The following is a 12,586-nucleotide window of genomic DNA, read 5'->3' on the forward strand; positions in this document are numbered from 1 at the left end:
CTTATAGTACGTTCGAAAATTGTTAGTTAGATAACCCATTGAAATTACATTAAACATTTTTGATACAGTATTTTCATAAACAATAGGCGTTTTTAGCAATAAGTCGATGTTGTTTTCGTTATAGTCATATTTCATTATTCTAATGTTTCTTTTTCAGTCTCGAATAAAATTCTGGAATTAGTAAAACCTAATATTAATTTCCTGTTACTATTCATTTATTTATTTATTTGTGTTTTAGCCTACTATGAACAATTTATTTATTCCTATGTATTTTATATTTTTATTTTACTTTCTAGGTGTCAACTGATTTTAATTAATAATTTTAATTTTACATTCCATACATTTATTATTTATTCACAATTCTAGTAACTATAATTCAAAAAGTGTCTATCGATTCGGGAAATTTCCTGATGGAGATTAGCATTTCCTCCAATCTCGGGATTAGGGTTTGGTTGAGAAAGTGCCCCCTTTCTGACACTTCATCGGTAGACCCAATTTGTACCATAGTTACATTAGACCCTATGTTAAAACTTTTTTTTCACCAAATCAAAATTTATTCATCACCGTCTGATGTTTTATCTGTCTCACCATATTTTTCACCATTTTTACTTTCTACAAATAATTTTAATCGTCTTAAGTCTATAGTGTCACTCTTCTTTTCACCATTTTTAGTTTCATACTGTACTTTGTATGAATTATTGTTTATCTTGTCCACAATTACCCCTTTAGTATTGTAACGGTTACCAAAACATGCGGGCAAACCTGCTCTTGGCATTTCCCTAATTAACACTTTTTGACCAATTTCAAAATTCGGTTGATCAAACTTTTTCTCTATTTGCTTCTTCTGAGATCTAAATCTTCTCTGCAAATTTTTGTACGCTAGCTGGCGTGCCTCTTTTATGCTCTGAAGTCTCACCTCATTGTCGACGTATTCGCAAGGAATGTCTAGGTCCTGCTCAAGAAACGTTCTTGGTTCGACTCCATGCAATAGATAGTATGGCGAAAAACCAGTACAATCATGCACTTGCGTATTAATAGTAAATATCAAACTTGGCAAGATCTCGTCCCAGTTTGAAAAATCCTTGTCAATGTAATGCTTCATTACTTGCTGTAATGAGCCAATGGCCCTCTCTGCACTCCCTATCGAATAATGGGCGCTTGTATTCGCAAAATGCAATTGCATTCCAAATTTCTCTGCCATTTCTTCCACTATTCTGCTGCGATGAGATGATAGCCTGTCCAGATGGAGCTGAGATGGAACTCCATGTTTCGTAATCAGATCTTCGAAAATTACCTGCGCAACGATCTCTGCCGTTACTGCGGGTACCGCTCTAGCGATAACAAATCTAGTTGCATTATCTACAAACACTAGAATGTACTTATTTCTATTGTTACGAGACAATTTAAAAGGACCAACCTCATCCATCACAACTGACTGAAATGGAGCATAAGAGGGGTACGTCTGCGCGTGAAATGGTACTCTTCCTGTCTTTCTTTTCTGTATCTGGCAACTTATGCATTCTCCTATATTCTCCATGAAGAATTTCTTCATGTTCGGAAAATATATTAATTTTAATGCACGTCTATAGCATTTCGTGTACGAAAAATGTCCGCCACCATATACCGAACAATGTAGGTTCTTGAATACCTGTTCTCTTAACGCATAAGAAATACATAATAACAACTTTGTACCACCTGCCATTCTTTGTGTTCTATAAAGCCTATCGTCCTTTACCGTATACCATCGGGCTTGCTTTTCGGCCTTTACGTCAGCATCCTCTGGGTGTTCAATTGCATGCATAATCGGTCCGAAAAATGAATCTTTTCTTTGTAACTCGCCAACATCAATGTCCTTATCGAAAGTCAAATTAACTTGGAGATCTTCGGAATTCACTTTCAACGTTTCTAACTCAATATCGTCTACTGTTGGTTCAATGTCTGTGTTCCTGGACAAAATATCACTAGGATTCTTTTCTCCAGGACAATGCACCGGTGTGTACTTATACTGAGCTAAGTCTAAACTCCATCTTACCAATTTCGGAGCTAATTTAGGTGACGTTTGCAAATACTTTAATGCCTTACAATCGGTGTACAGCTCAAATTCTTTATTGAACAAGTAATAATTAAATGCTCTTAAAGAACTAATCACTGCCAATATTTCTAATTCCACTATGTGTCTGGTCTTCTCTTGTGGACGTAACACACGACTGTAATACGCTACTGGTGTCCATTCACCATTAGCCTGTTTTTGCATTAAAACTCCACCAATCGAACTAGTCGATGCATCTGTGTACACTCTCGTGTCCAAATCTTCCCTAAATGGAGCTAGTAATGGTGCATTCAGTAGTGCTGATTTTAATTGATCGAACGCCTGCTGGTGTGATTCATTCCATTCGAACTTATGACCCTTTTTCAAAATTGGTTGAAACGCTGATGTGATTTTGGCATAGTCCTTACAGAATTTTCTAACGTAATTTGTTAAACCAAGAAAAGATTTTAACTGCTTTACATTATTCGGGGATTTACATGCTTTTATCGCCTGAATTATCTTCGGGCTAACCTCATATCCTGCGTCACTGACAATGTGTCCGAGAGCCAAAATTTTCCTTTCTATGAACTGACATTTTTCTACAGATAGTTTGAGTCCGTAATGTCTCAATCTTTTGAAAACTGATTGTAGTACATCTACCATTTTCTCCTGATTATTCGTATATATAAATACATCATCCATATAATAGGAAACTGACTCCGGATTTACATTTGCCAGGGTCATCGCCATTATTTTTGTGTATATGGCGGGCGATTGTAAGTATCCCATCGGAAGAACACGATACTGATAAGCTCCTACGCCTGGTATATTGAATGAGGTATACTCCCGTGACTCCTCAGAAATAGGCACTTGATGGTAAGCTGATTTTACATCCAAAATACTAAAATATTTATGTCCTCCCATACACGTTAAAATTTGATGGATCGGAGGCAGCGCAATGCTATGTAATTTGACGCATTTGTTCAAAAACCGACAGTCCAAAACTGCACGAATACCCCCTGACGGTTTTTGTATAAACAACATCGGAGAGTTGTAAGCACTTAAACTTTCTTCAATTATTCCTTGCCTTAACAAAATATTAATTTGTTCCTTGACTTTATCTCTTAACGCTATGGGAATTGGATATTGGTGTCGTCTAAATGGTACTTTCGTTTCTAACTCGATGTGGTGCTCAAAATGTTTTACTTGGCCTAATTCGTCGTCCTGCCATGCAAAAACATCCGCAAAATCATAGCATAAATTCTCAATTTTATTCCTAATTTCCGGTTTCGTTTCGGTCCCAAATTTCAATCGAGATTTATCAAAATTTCTACGAGATCTTAAAATACTATCTATATCTTCGGTTGATAATCCTTCGTTCTTCAATTGTTCTTCATCCACACATTCTTCAGCTTTTCCTAGCGTTACATTTGGTCTTAATAAAATTGCTCTATTAGATGGATTAATAATTTCGATCTTGTTATTTTCAGCCGATAAAAGTGCACGCGGAATCAACACATTGTATTGGGCTTCTATCTTCCTGTCCGGTTCTAACAAGTATTCCCTGTTATTCCAAGAACTAACCAAACTCACTTCCACAGTAGTCTTAGTCCTAGGTAACAACCGTACCTTATGACCTAATACCCATCTTGGTCTAATACAATGTTTTATTCCTAAAGCTGCATTATCAGACACAGTCACAGATTCCTGTTCTTCCCTTTTCCTTAATCTTGGCTTTCCAAATCTCTGCAATGTCAATTTATTCTGACCGTAATTTATTTGGCAATTCTGACTCTGTAGAAAATCATTCCCGATCAAAACTTGATACGGAAAATCCTTCACTACGCGAAATTCCAAATGAAATGTCTGTCCGGCCATTTTAAATCTAGTCACAGCGATCTTATTTACTACTAACACATTCTGTGTTATTCCACGAATACGTGTAGGTCTAGGGATTACCTTCGCACTAGGTGGGACTAGCTTTTCATTTACAATAGATATCTGCGATCCTGTATCAATCAACGCCTTATGACTTCTACCATCTACTTCTATCGGAACATAGAGCATATTATTATCAGTTAACGTAGAGGCTACTATTTCTCTAACTTTTAATTTACCACCTGTAAATGTGCCTCTGTCATTTACAGTTTGACTTAGTTTAAATTATTTGTACTTGTAGCCTGATAATAAGTTGTACCATTTATCTGGTTCGGTACCACTGGAACATACTGTACGGGACTATTTACTTGGCTATGATTTTGGCACCATGATGAACCATTAACACCATTCGCACAACAACTATTCCCTCTTTGTTGCCAAAAACCTGTCTTCCTTCCACCTCTGTTATTACGCCAATTATTTCTAAATCCTCTTCCATTATTGTATCCACTAGAACCTCTATTCCTATTATAACTATTATTATTGCCATTCCGATTCCAATTCCTATTTCCATTATTCTTGTAAAAATTTCGTCCTCCATTCCGAAAATTTCTATTTCCTCTAAAATTATTACTATTATTCTTCTGTTGCTTCGAATCACTACCGTTTTTATCTTCTCTACTATTTCGGTCTTGAAAATTAGCAGCTAATGTCAACTGTAATTTCTCTATTTTCTTCTCTAGCTCACTCAATTGAGTGATACTCGGTGGCTCTTGCTTAATTTTTACGTCTTCCCTATTTTTAATCTCTTTCTTTAACAACAACTTGTCTACTTCCACATCGCTATCTTCCTCTTCTACTTGTTCTCTCATTTTCTTTAAAAGGTCTTTGACAGTAACCTTTCCGTTTTCCCGTTTAACGCGTTTCTCTACTTTGCACTTATTCTTCTCTATTTTCTGAAGATCCTCTACAAATTTATCAATTGTGGAATACGAGTTAGTTCCTACTCGTTCCATGAAATATGGCTGAAGACCACCTACAATTATCCCTATTTTCTTTTTGTCATCCATGCTAGCGTCTAATCTTTCGCACAAAACTAGCATATCATACACATAATTTATTATAGGTTCATCCTCGAGATGCAACCTTTCTCTTATACGTTCCTCTATATCTAATGTTACATTTGTACGTGTAAATTCTTCTATTATGCTTTTCTGTAATTGCTTATAACTAGTTTCGCTAACATTCCTTCTCTTTAAAAATACCTTCATCCATTGTCTACCATTCCCTTTGAATACACTAGGTAATAGCTCTTTTCTCTTTTCCTCACTTACGCCTGCCATTTGACACGCGTCGTCAAACTCATCAAAGAAACCAATTATATCGCTATCTGTCTTCAAGTCAAACTTCGGAAGTTTGTTTACATCGGAATAAAATGTTACTCCTGTCGCCATTTTATCTTCTTTTGTACTACTCGACTGCTTATTACCAATTACGCTATTTTCAAATGGAAAAATTGATGTAAAATCTTCCGTATAAGATTTTGCTATAGGACTGGACGGAAAATTCTCGACGGGTCCTAATTTCAAATTCGGTTTCACACTTTCTTGCTTTTTCTTACTCGAACTTGCAATATTAAACAAGTTTCCGACCTGTACTCCTTTTGCCGCTTTTTGTGCTCTCGTACGAATACTTTCGTTACTCATTTACTTATTAATTACTTACACTTATTCTTATAACACGTATTTTCGAGCTACTTAATTAACTTGTCGGGAAAATCGGATAACTATTTTCTTATTGCAAAACCTTAAATTCACTATATCAATTAATACATTATAACTTAATACCTTAACCTACTTCGAGAAAATACGATCACAATACTTAAAATTACACTTCATCGTAGAGAGGGTGGGAAGGGTGGGTTTTCGTTACTTAAATCAACTGAGACTGAAACGCAGAACATCTCCAGCATGGGAGAGTTGGGCATAACCTCCGCTAGGCATCGAACCCTAAGCATACTCCACCATGGGAGGGATGGGAGGTAATTAATCGTGTCTACTGGGAACGATACAATTGCAAAAGCAAACCAGCATGTCCACCATGAAGTTAGGGACTTAGTATGTCTACTGGGAACGCTACAAAATGGCCTAAGCCTCACAGCATCTCCACCATGACAACCTAGCCACTCAGTGCCTAATTGGGGATGCAAAGTTGAGTGCAACTAGGCGCCTTCCACTCACCATCTAGAATGAGTGGGATAAACACTGATATTAACTTGCGAAAGGTTTCTCATTTGGGGATAAATTAAATAACAATACGTCCACTTCATTAAAATAAAAACACTGTATTTCGTTATGCTTGAGAGTGTACTGTAAGATTTCAGAACGTTAGTAATGACGGATATTAAGATTCATTTTGCCAGACGAGTACAGAAACGGTCAAGTATTGAGCTTTTGAATACTGAATCGGTGCTACACATACCTGGATGAACTGGTGTATTTCCCTCGTTGTTCCGGTGTTGAACTCGGCTCCTTTAAGCTGAATCTCCTAGCTGATGAAAGACGAAATGAGCATTGAAGTATGACTCCGTTCCAATGCTACTCTCTGCGTGACGTTCTACGTTGTTAGGATGATTTGGAATATGAAGTATTTTCTCCTCCTGTCATCTGGCTGATTCTCGAATAGAACTTGGTTCTCCAAACTCGAACCAAAGAATGATCACTGTAACTTGATCATAGACTCTACTATAGACTTCCTATCGAATCTCGAAGTACTGTCCTTTGTCGAATCTCTGAGAACTCTCCAAGGACTGTCCCAGAACCGTCCCAAAACCTTCTCGTCCTCCAGTTTTGTTTCGCCTTGTCCAACCTCCGTCGTCTGCTTGTCGTCTGCCGCAGCACGTGCAACACCGTTTTCACATGGAGAGACAAATTCCTTCCATGTGTCAAAACTCAAAATTGCAATCCTCGACACGTTCTGATTTCCCGATTCTAAGCAATTCTCCGTACATCCGTAATCTCATGAAATTCGTGAAATCTTACAGATTCACTTTATACAATTTCTAGAATCTGGCTAATGTGAGGATAGACACATTGTCAACATTTCCTTCCTACATTGCCAGACTCTCAACGATGACATTCTTGTACACATGAGTTTACAATAAACTGCTGACACAAACATTAGCAACTTTGTGCAGCTTGCATTTACTCGCATATACAACATTTAATTCCCATAACCTTAATAAATGATTTCGTGACATAAACATAAAATAAAATCAAAATATACAAATTACTTTCCTCGAAAATCGAGTCCTGCTACAACGTATAGATATTGACGATGCTGAGCGCGAGGGAAGACTGTCACCCTCCTTATAGCCCAGACCTTTCACCGTGTGACTTCCATATGTTTGGTCCCATAAAAGACGAACCTTCAAAGCGACGATACCAATCGGATGACGAGGTGAAAGCTGCAGCCCAAGAATGGTTATCGGGCATTGGACGGGATTTCTTTGCAGAAGACAGAAAAATTTGTACCGCGTCTCGACAAATGCTTAAACAACGGAGGTAATTATTGTGAAAAGTAGGTTGTGAATGGAACTTAACGATACAAATGAAGTTATTGTAAAATTTCTATTATATTTTATTTTCTTAAGCAGTGCAACTATTTTTTTTTACTAACCTTTGTATATAACACTTCAAACGTTGTTAATTCTTATTAAATACTTTTCGAAGTATTAAGAATGTTTAAGAATGAGATTGTTTAGCTGATAATGTGGAACCAAAATATCAAGAAAATTAATTATAAAGTTCAAAATTAAACTAAGAATGAATATTATAGAGATCCTAAAAAGTTTAATTATTTAATAAATTACTCTTTTCCTAGAAGTAATTCGCTTATATTTATAAATTCATTATGAACCTAGTTGTGCATCATGTAAGATTTCCAGATAAAAACCAGTTGAGATTGCTCCAAGAGCATTAAACCAGAACGAACTTAAAAAGATTATTTTTTAAATTTATATGAAATTCTATATTTAATTTATTTAGTTAACTAATGGCGCAATTATTGAATCAATAACTGGTCTTGTTGTTGAATAAATATTGATATCAACACCAATACCATCTCTCTACAACTTACAATTCCCGAGATATGCCTTCTTAAATCTCCTGAAATCCGAACTTTTTTGGCCAATATTTCAAGGAACGGTAAGAGTGACCCGAAAAATTCAAATACTTCTTTCAGATAGTTTTTGATGCTGTATCTAATAGAGGGCTTAAAATTGAACAAATTCACGAATAACAAGCTGATAGACATAGACACACACACACACACATGCATACACACATACATACATACATACACAGAGAGAGAGAGAGAGAGAGAATGTAGCAACGAATTCTTTAAAACAAGTTCCTTAAAAACATTTCATGTGTAAACACTTTTTCAACTCAGGTGCCTGAAGTATGTAGAATATGATTTTTTTTTTTAAAGAAGTATTCAAACGTATTAGAAATGGAAATAACCCGTATAAACATCAAAATACAGCTGTAAATCTTGAAGTTTTTATGGAATAAAATAACGAAAATATAATTTTCAAGTTTCTCTATGTTGATTATGGCTTCTTGAACCTTCCAATTAATATCACTGCAGATACTGTTTAGGTTTTTGAAACATCGTCTAACCTCACAACGGAATGGATAAACAACCGTACATTTCAAGAGCAGTGCCTTACTTCAATCACTAAGAAAAATATTCTCGGTGCCGTTTATCAATTTATAAATATAACGCTGAAAACAGGAACTCTTCGGCAATCATTGATTTTTAACTTTAAAAAATTCATTTTTTTCGAAAGAAGTAGCTGCTATTTAAATACGAACTATGATTATTTTACTCATTTCTTTTTCTTAATAATCATTTTATTGAGAATTACAATGCGAAAATATGTAACTTTAACTCATTAACTTAAATGCGCTTCTACATACATATTAATCGAAGTAATTCATTCAAATATATACAAAATTTCTTAAGTTTGGAGCAGAAGTATGCTTCAAATCACATTCGTAACTGATGACAGGATTGTATGCATATGATCATAGGTCTTCTGCTGACAGGTTTCTTGCTGCAAGTCAGAGGCTTTCATGTTGCACGGTCTCCCGCTAACCTCTTCGTCTTCAAGTACGATTTTTCCGTTTCGATATCGACCAATAATTGTAGGGTCGTTCACCCCTCTCTTTCCTGCCACGATACTCTGTAGCACGTCCCTCATGATACAGTTCCTTCTTCCCAATCAGTTTCTTCTCCAATTCTTAATAATATCTAAAATTGCTCTATTCTCTTCATTTCTAACACCCTCTCATTCGTTGATAGCCCGACCCAGCTAATTCCCTCAATTCTCCTCCACATCCACATTTCGAAAACTTCCAGTCGTTTTTCATCCTTTTTGCGTAACGATTGAAAGTGTTTGAGAACAAGATCCTGAGACGAATATTCGGACCCAAGAGGAACAGGAATGGGGAATGGCGGAAACTTCATAACGAGGAGCTACATAATTTATACGGTTTACCCAACATTGTTAGGGTCGTCAAGTCTAGGAGACTTAGTTAGGCAGGTCATGTAGCTAGAATGGGAGAAAGTAGAAACGCTTTCAAAGTCTTGACTGGAAGACCAATCGGAAAACGACCATTAGGAAGACCTAGGTGCAGATGGGAAGACAATATTAAGACGGGTCTAGTAGAGATAGGAATACAAAGTAGAAACTTGATCCAATTGGCTAAGGATAGAAGTCAGTAGAGAGCTTTTGTGAACGCGGCATTGAACCTCTGGGTTCCATAGGCCATAGAGTTAGTTAGTTAGTTAGTTTTGCGTAATGTCCATGTTTCTGACCCATACAGTACAATACTCCACACGAAGCATTTTATGAGATTTTCTTCACAACTCCTTCTTGAAGGTTTCACAAAATAGTCTTCTCTTCCTTCTGAAGCCTTATTTCGCCATTTCTATCCTTGCTTTTATTTCACGTTCACATTTCATATCATTACTAATAATACTACCTCACATATCGAAAAATAGTCCCCTGTTCTATTTTCTTCCCACCTACTTCTATATTTGACACGGACCCTTTCGTTTCAATCAGCATGGCTTTTAGCTTTCTAACATTTACTTTCATCCCATATTCTTCACAGCCCTTTCTAAAGATTTTTAACATGTTATTGATTTTTTCTTCAGATTCTGCAATAAGCGCCATATCATTTGCAAACCGTATACACCTAAAGTATACACATAGTTTTTCTTAACTATGTATTATTCTATTTGTACATTATATGTAGAACGCGTTTACGAATTTAACTTTGAAACTCACATTATTAACCTAATGTCCAGTATATGTATGGTATTTTTGGGTTAATAATACATTTATTTTACACTATCCATCTCGGTCTTGCTTTATATAGTATGTGTTCATTTCCGTAAAATTATATTTAATTGCTGCTTTTCACTGAAATCTCTTGTTTGTTATGTAATTGTTGTCAAATTCCGTGCTGCTCTATATCCAATAAATATAAAGAGTATCAGCGTGTCACATACTTTTTTTTAAAAAAAAATATCAATAGTCATACATGTTGTTTAGTTTCTGATCATTTCCACTGATTATGATGTCCTCTTCAGCAGCAAAACTATGCAAGACGTTGGTATACAATTTAACGTATATTCCGAAAACCATTAGCTCCCACCGTGAGTCAAACAGGGGCCTCCCATAATAAACACGGATATTCTAACCACATAGTCACAAAGGAGTTGGTAACTTTAAGTAAAATAAAATCTTACATCCAATCAGTATATATATCACGTATCAGGTGGTTCATTTGCGCCGTACAATAAACAAGTAGATGACCAACCATACTTATGTGAAGAAGAAGTTGCCTACATCTAAGGCGCAACAGATTATGAAAATTACGAAAGTAATTAAAACTATGTATGATGGCTAGATGGAACTTGTTTGTTCCTTTTCTGTCTTTATTTGTGTATGTTGGTCATAGACTACACTAGTAGTGGTAATGACTTCACTTGTGATGAGATGGCTGGTGTTGTAGGTGCTTTTACCAGTGAGGAATACACAGACATAATCCTTATCTATGGTGAAACACGGGGAAATATGTCCGAAGCTCGGAGGTTATATCGGGAACGATTTTCTAAGCGATAATTAAGTCAGTACATGTATTTAGACGTACAGAAATTACGGCTCCAGCAAGACATAGACAAAGTGCAAGCAACAAGACATAGACTAGTACCTGGCAACGACTATACTATAGAAAGAGTTTGATTATTTTCAGGAACATCCAACACATAGTAACTAGTGGTATTCATTTTGTCATATTTGATATATTTCTTAGTATTTAAGGCGTCACATTTAAACTATAATGAACTACTGTGAGTTGACAGTTTAGCTTGAATAATTCATGAATGTCACACTGTGCGTCGGAGCTCTGAGAAAAGTGGCGCCCCAATGTGGACATCGTAGGGATTTGTCAAACTTCATTTAAAATACCATATTATATTACATTAAACAACAGTTTGTGTCTTCACGTAGCGCAATTACTTTACCATGGATAGTGTTCGCTCGCTTGTGTGAACAGTGCGAGAACGGTCCTAACAGATTACCACAAACACGATCACCAAAATTCGTATGTTTAAGATGTTAATTCATATTTTAATTTTCTCTCCCTCTCTTTCTTTCTCTTTCTCTCTCTCTCCCTCCCTCTCTCTCTCTCTCGCTCTGTGTAGTAAAGCAAAAGGAATCTAATCTTACAGGTGTCTTCGAGAACGTATTCTTTCTATTGAACTCTCACTCAAAGGCGGTTTAAGGTAAATTGCTTATACATTTTTCTGAAGATGTTGCCCAGCACGACTACATCTCTATTTTATTCTCTAGTCTCGTGTGATATAATCTCGATAAACTGAAAACGGGCTTCGAAATTGCAAATGTTGATTAACCTGGAAAATAATATTTGTAAACTTGATTCCAAATGAAATGTTTGATTCAAACGTCCACAACTTCCCTGTCGCGGAGCTTGAGCAATTAATCGTTTCCAGTTGCAAAGATACGAAAATGTTATGTACTTGAAAAAAAAAGTTCAAACATATGAAAACTGTCTACCTGGTGTCTACTTTTTTATATGCAAACATTATGTAACCTCCTACTACGTGGAAAACAAAAATGGCGAGAAGCAGGAGATTACGCACGCACCTTAATTTCCGAACTTATACGAGATATGGGAAACGCACGCACGCATGATAAACGAATTGATCCAAGAGCCTTTGTATAGTAGTTATCTAAAATGCATGAGACTGGCTTTGATTCCTGTCAGTTCAGTTTTCAGTATTTCTATGCTTATTCGAACTTAATTACACACATAATGATTTATTTGTCTTGATAATTACCAGTAATTTGTATGATTTCTAGTAAGCCTATCTGTTATTTTTGCGGCCAGTATCAAAAAAGGTTATTATTATTATTATTATTATTATTATTATTATTATTATTATTATTATTATTATTATTATTATTATTATTATTATTATTATTATTATTATTCATTATGAACTGTTGTTGATCCACTACTGCATGAAAGTCTCTTCGATATTTCTCTTGGACAATCCGGAGCTATCTTGGGCAATCCGTTT

The 12,586-nt window shown here is 35.8% G+C and overlaps 1 protein-coding gene across 1 annotated transcript in view; it reads left to right on the plus strand.

The window, feature by feature from the left end:
- LOC145681755 (uncharacterized) overlaps positions 1–12,586 on the plus strand; it is a 132,119-nt gene that overhangs the window by 1,186 nt on the left and 118,347 nt on the right. The window lies entirely within an intron of this gene.

This window comes from Thermobia domestica, chromosome 3, assembly GCF_964235325.1.
Source record: "Thermobia domestica chromosome 3, izTheDome1.hap1.1, whole genome shotgun sequence".
NCBI lineage: Eukaryota > Metazoa > Arthropoda > Insecta > Zygentoma > Lepismatidae > Thermobia > Thermobia domestica.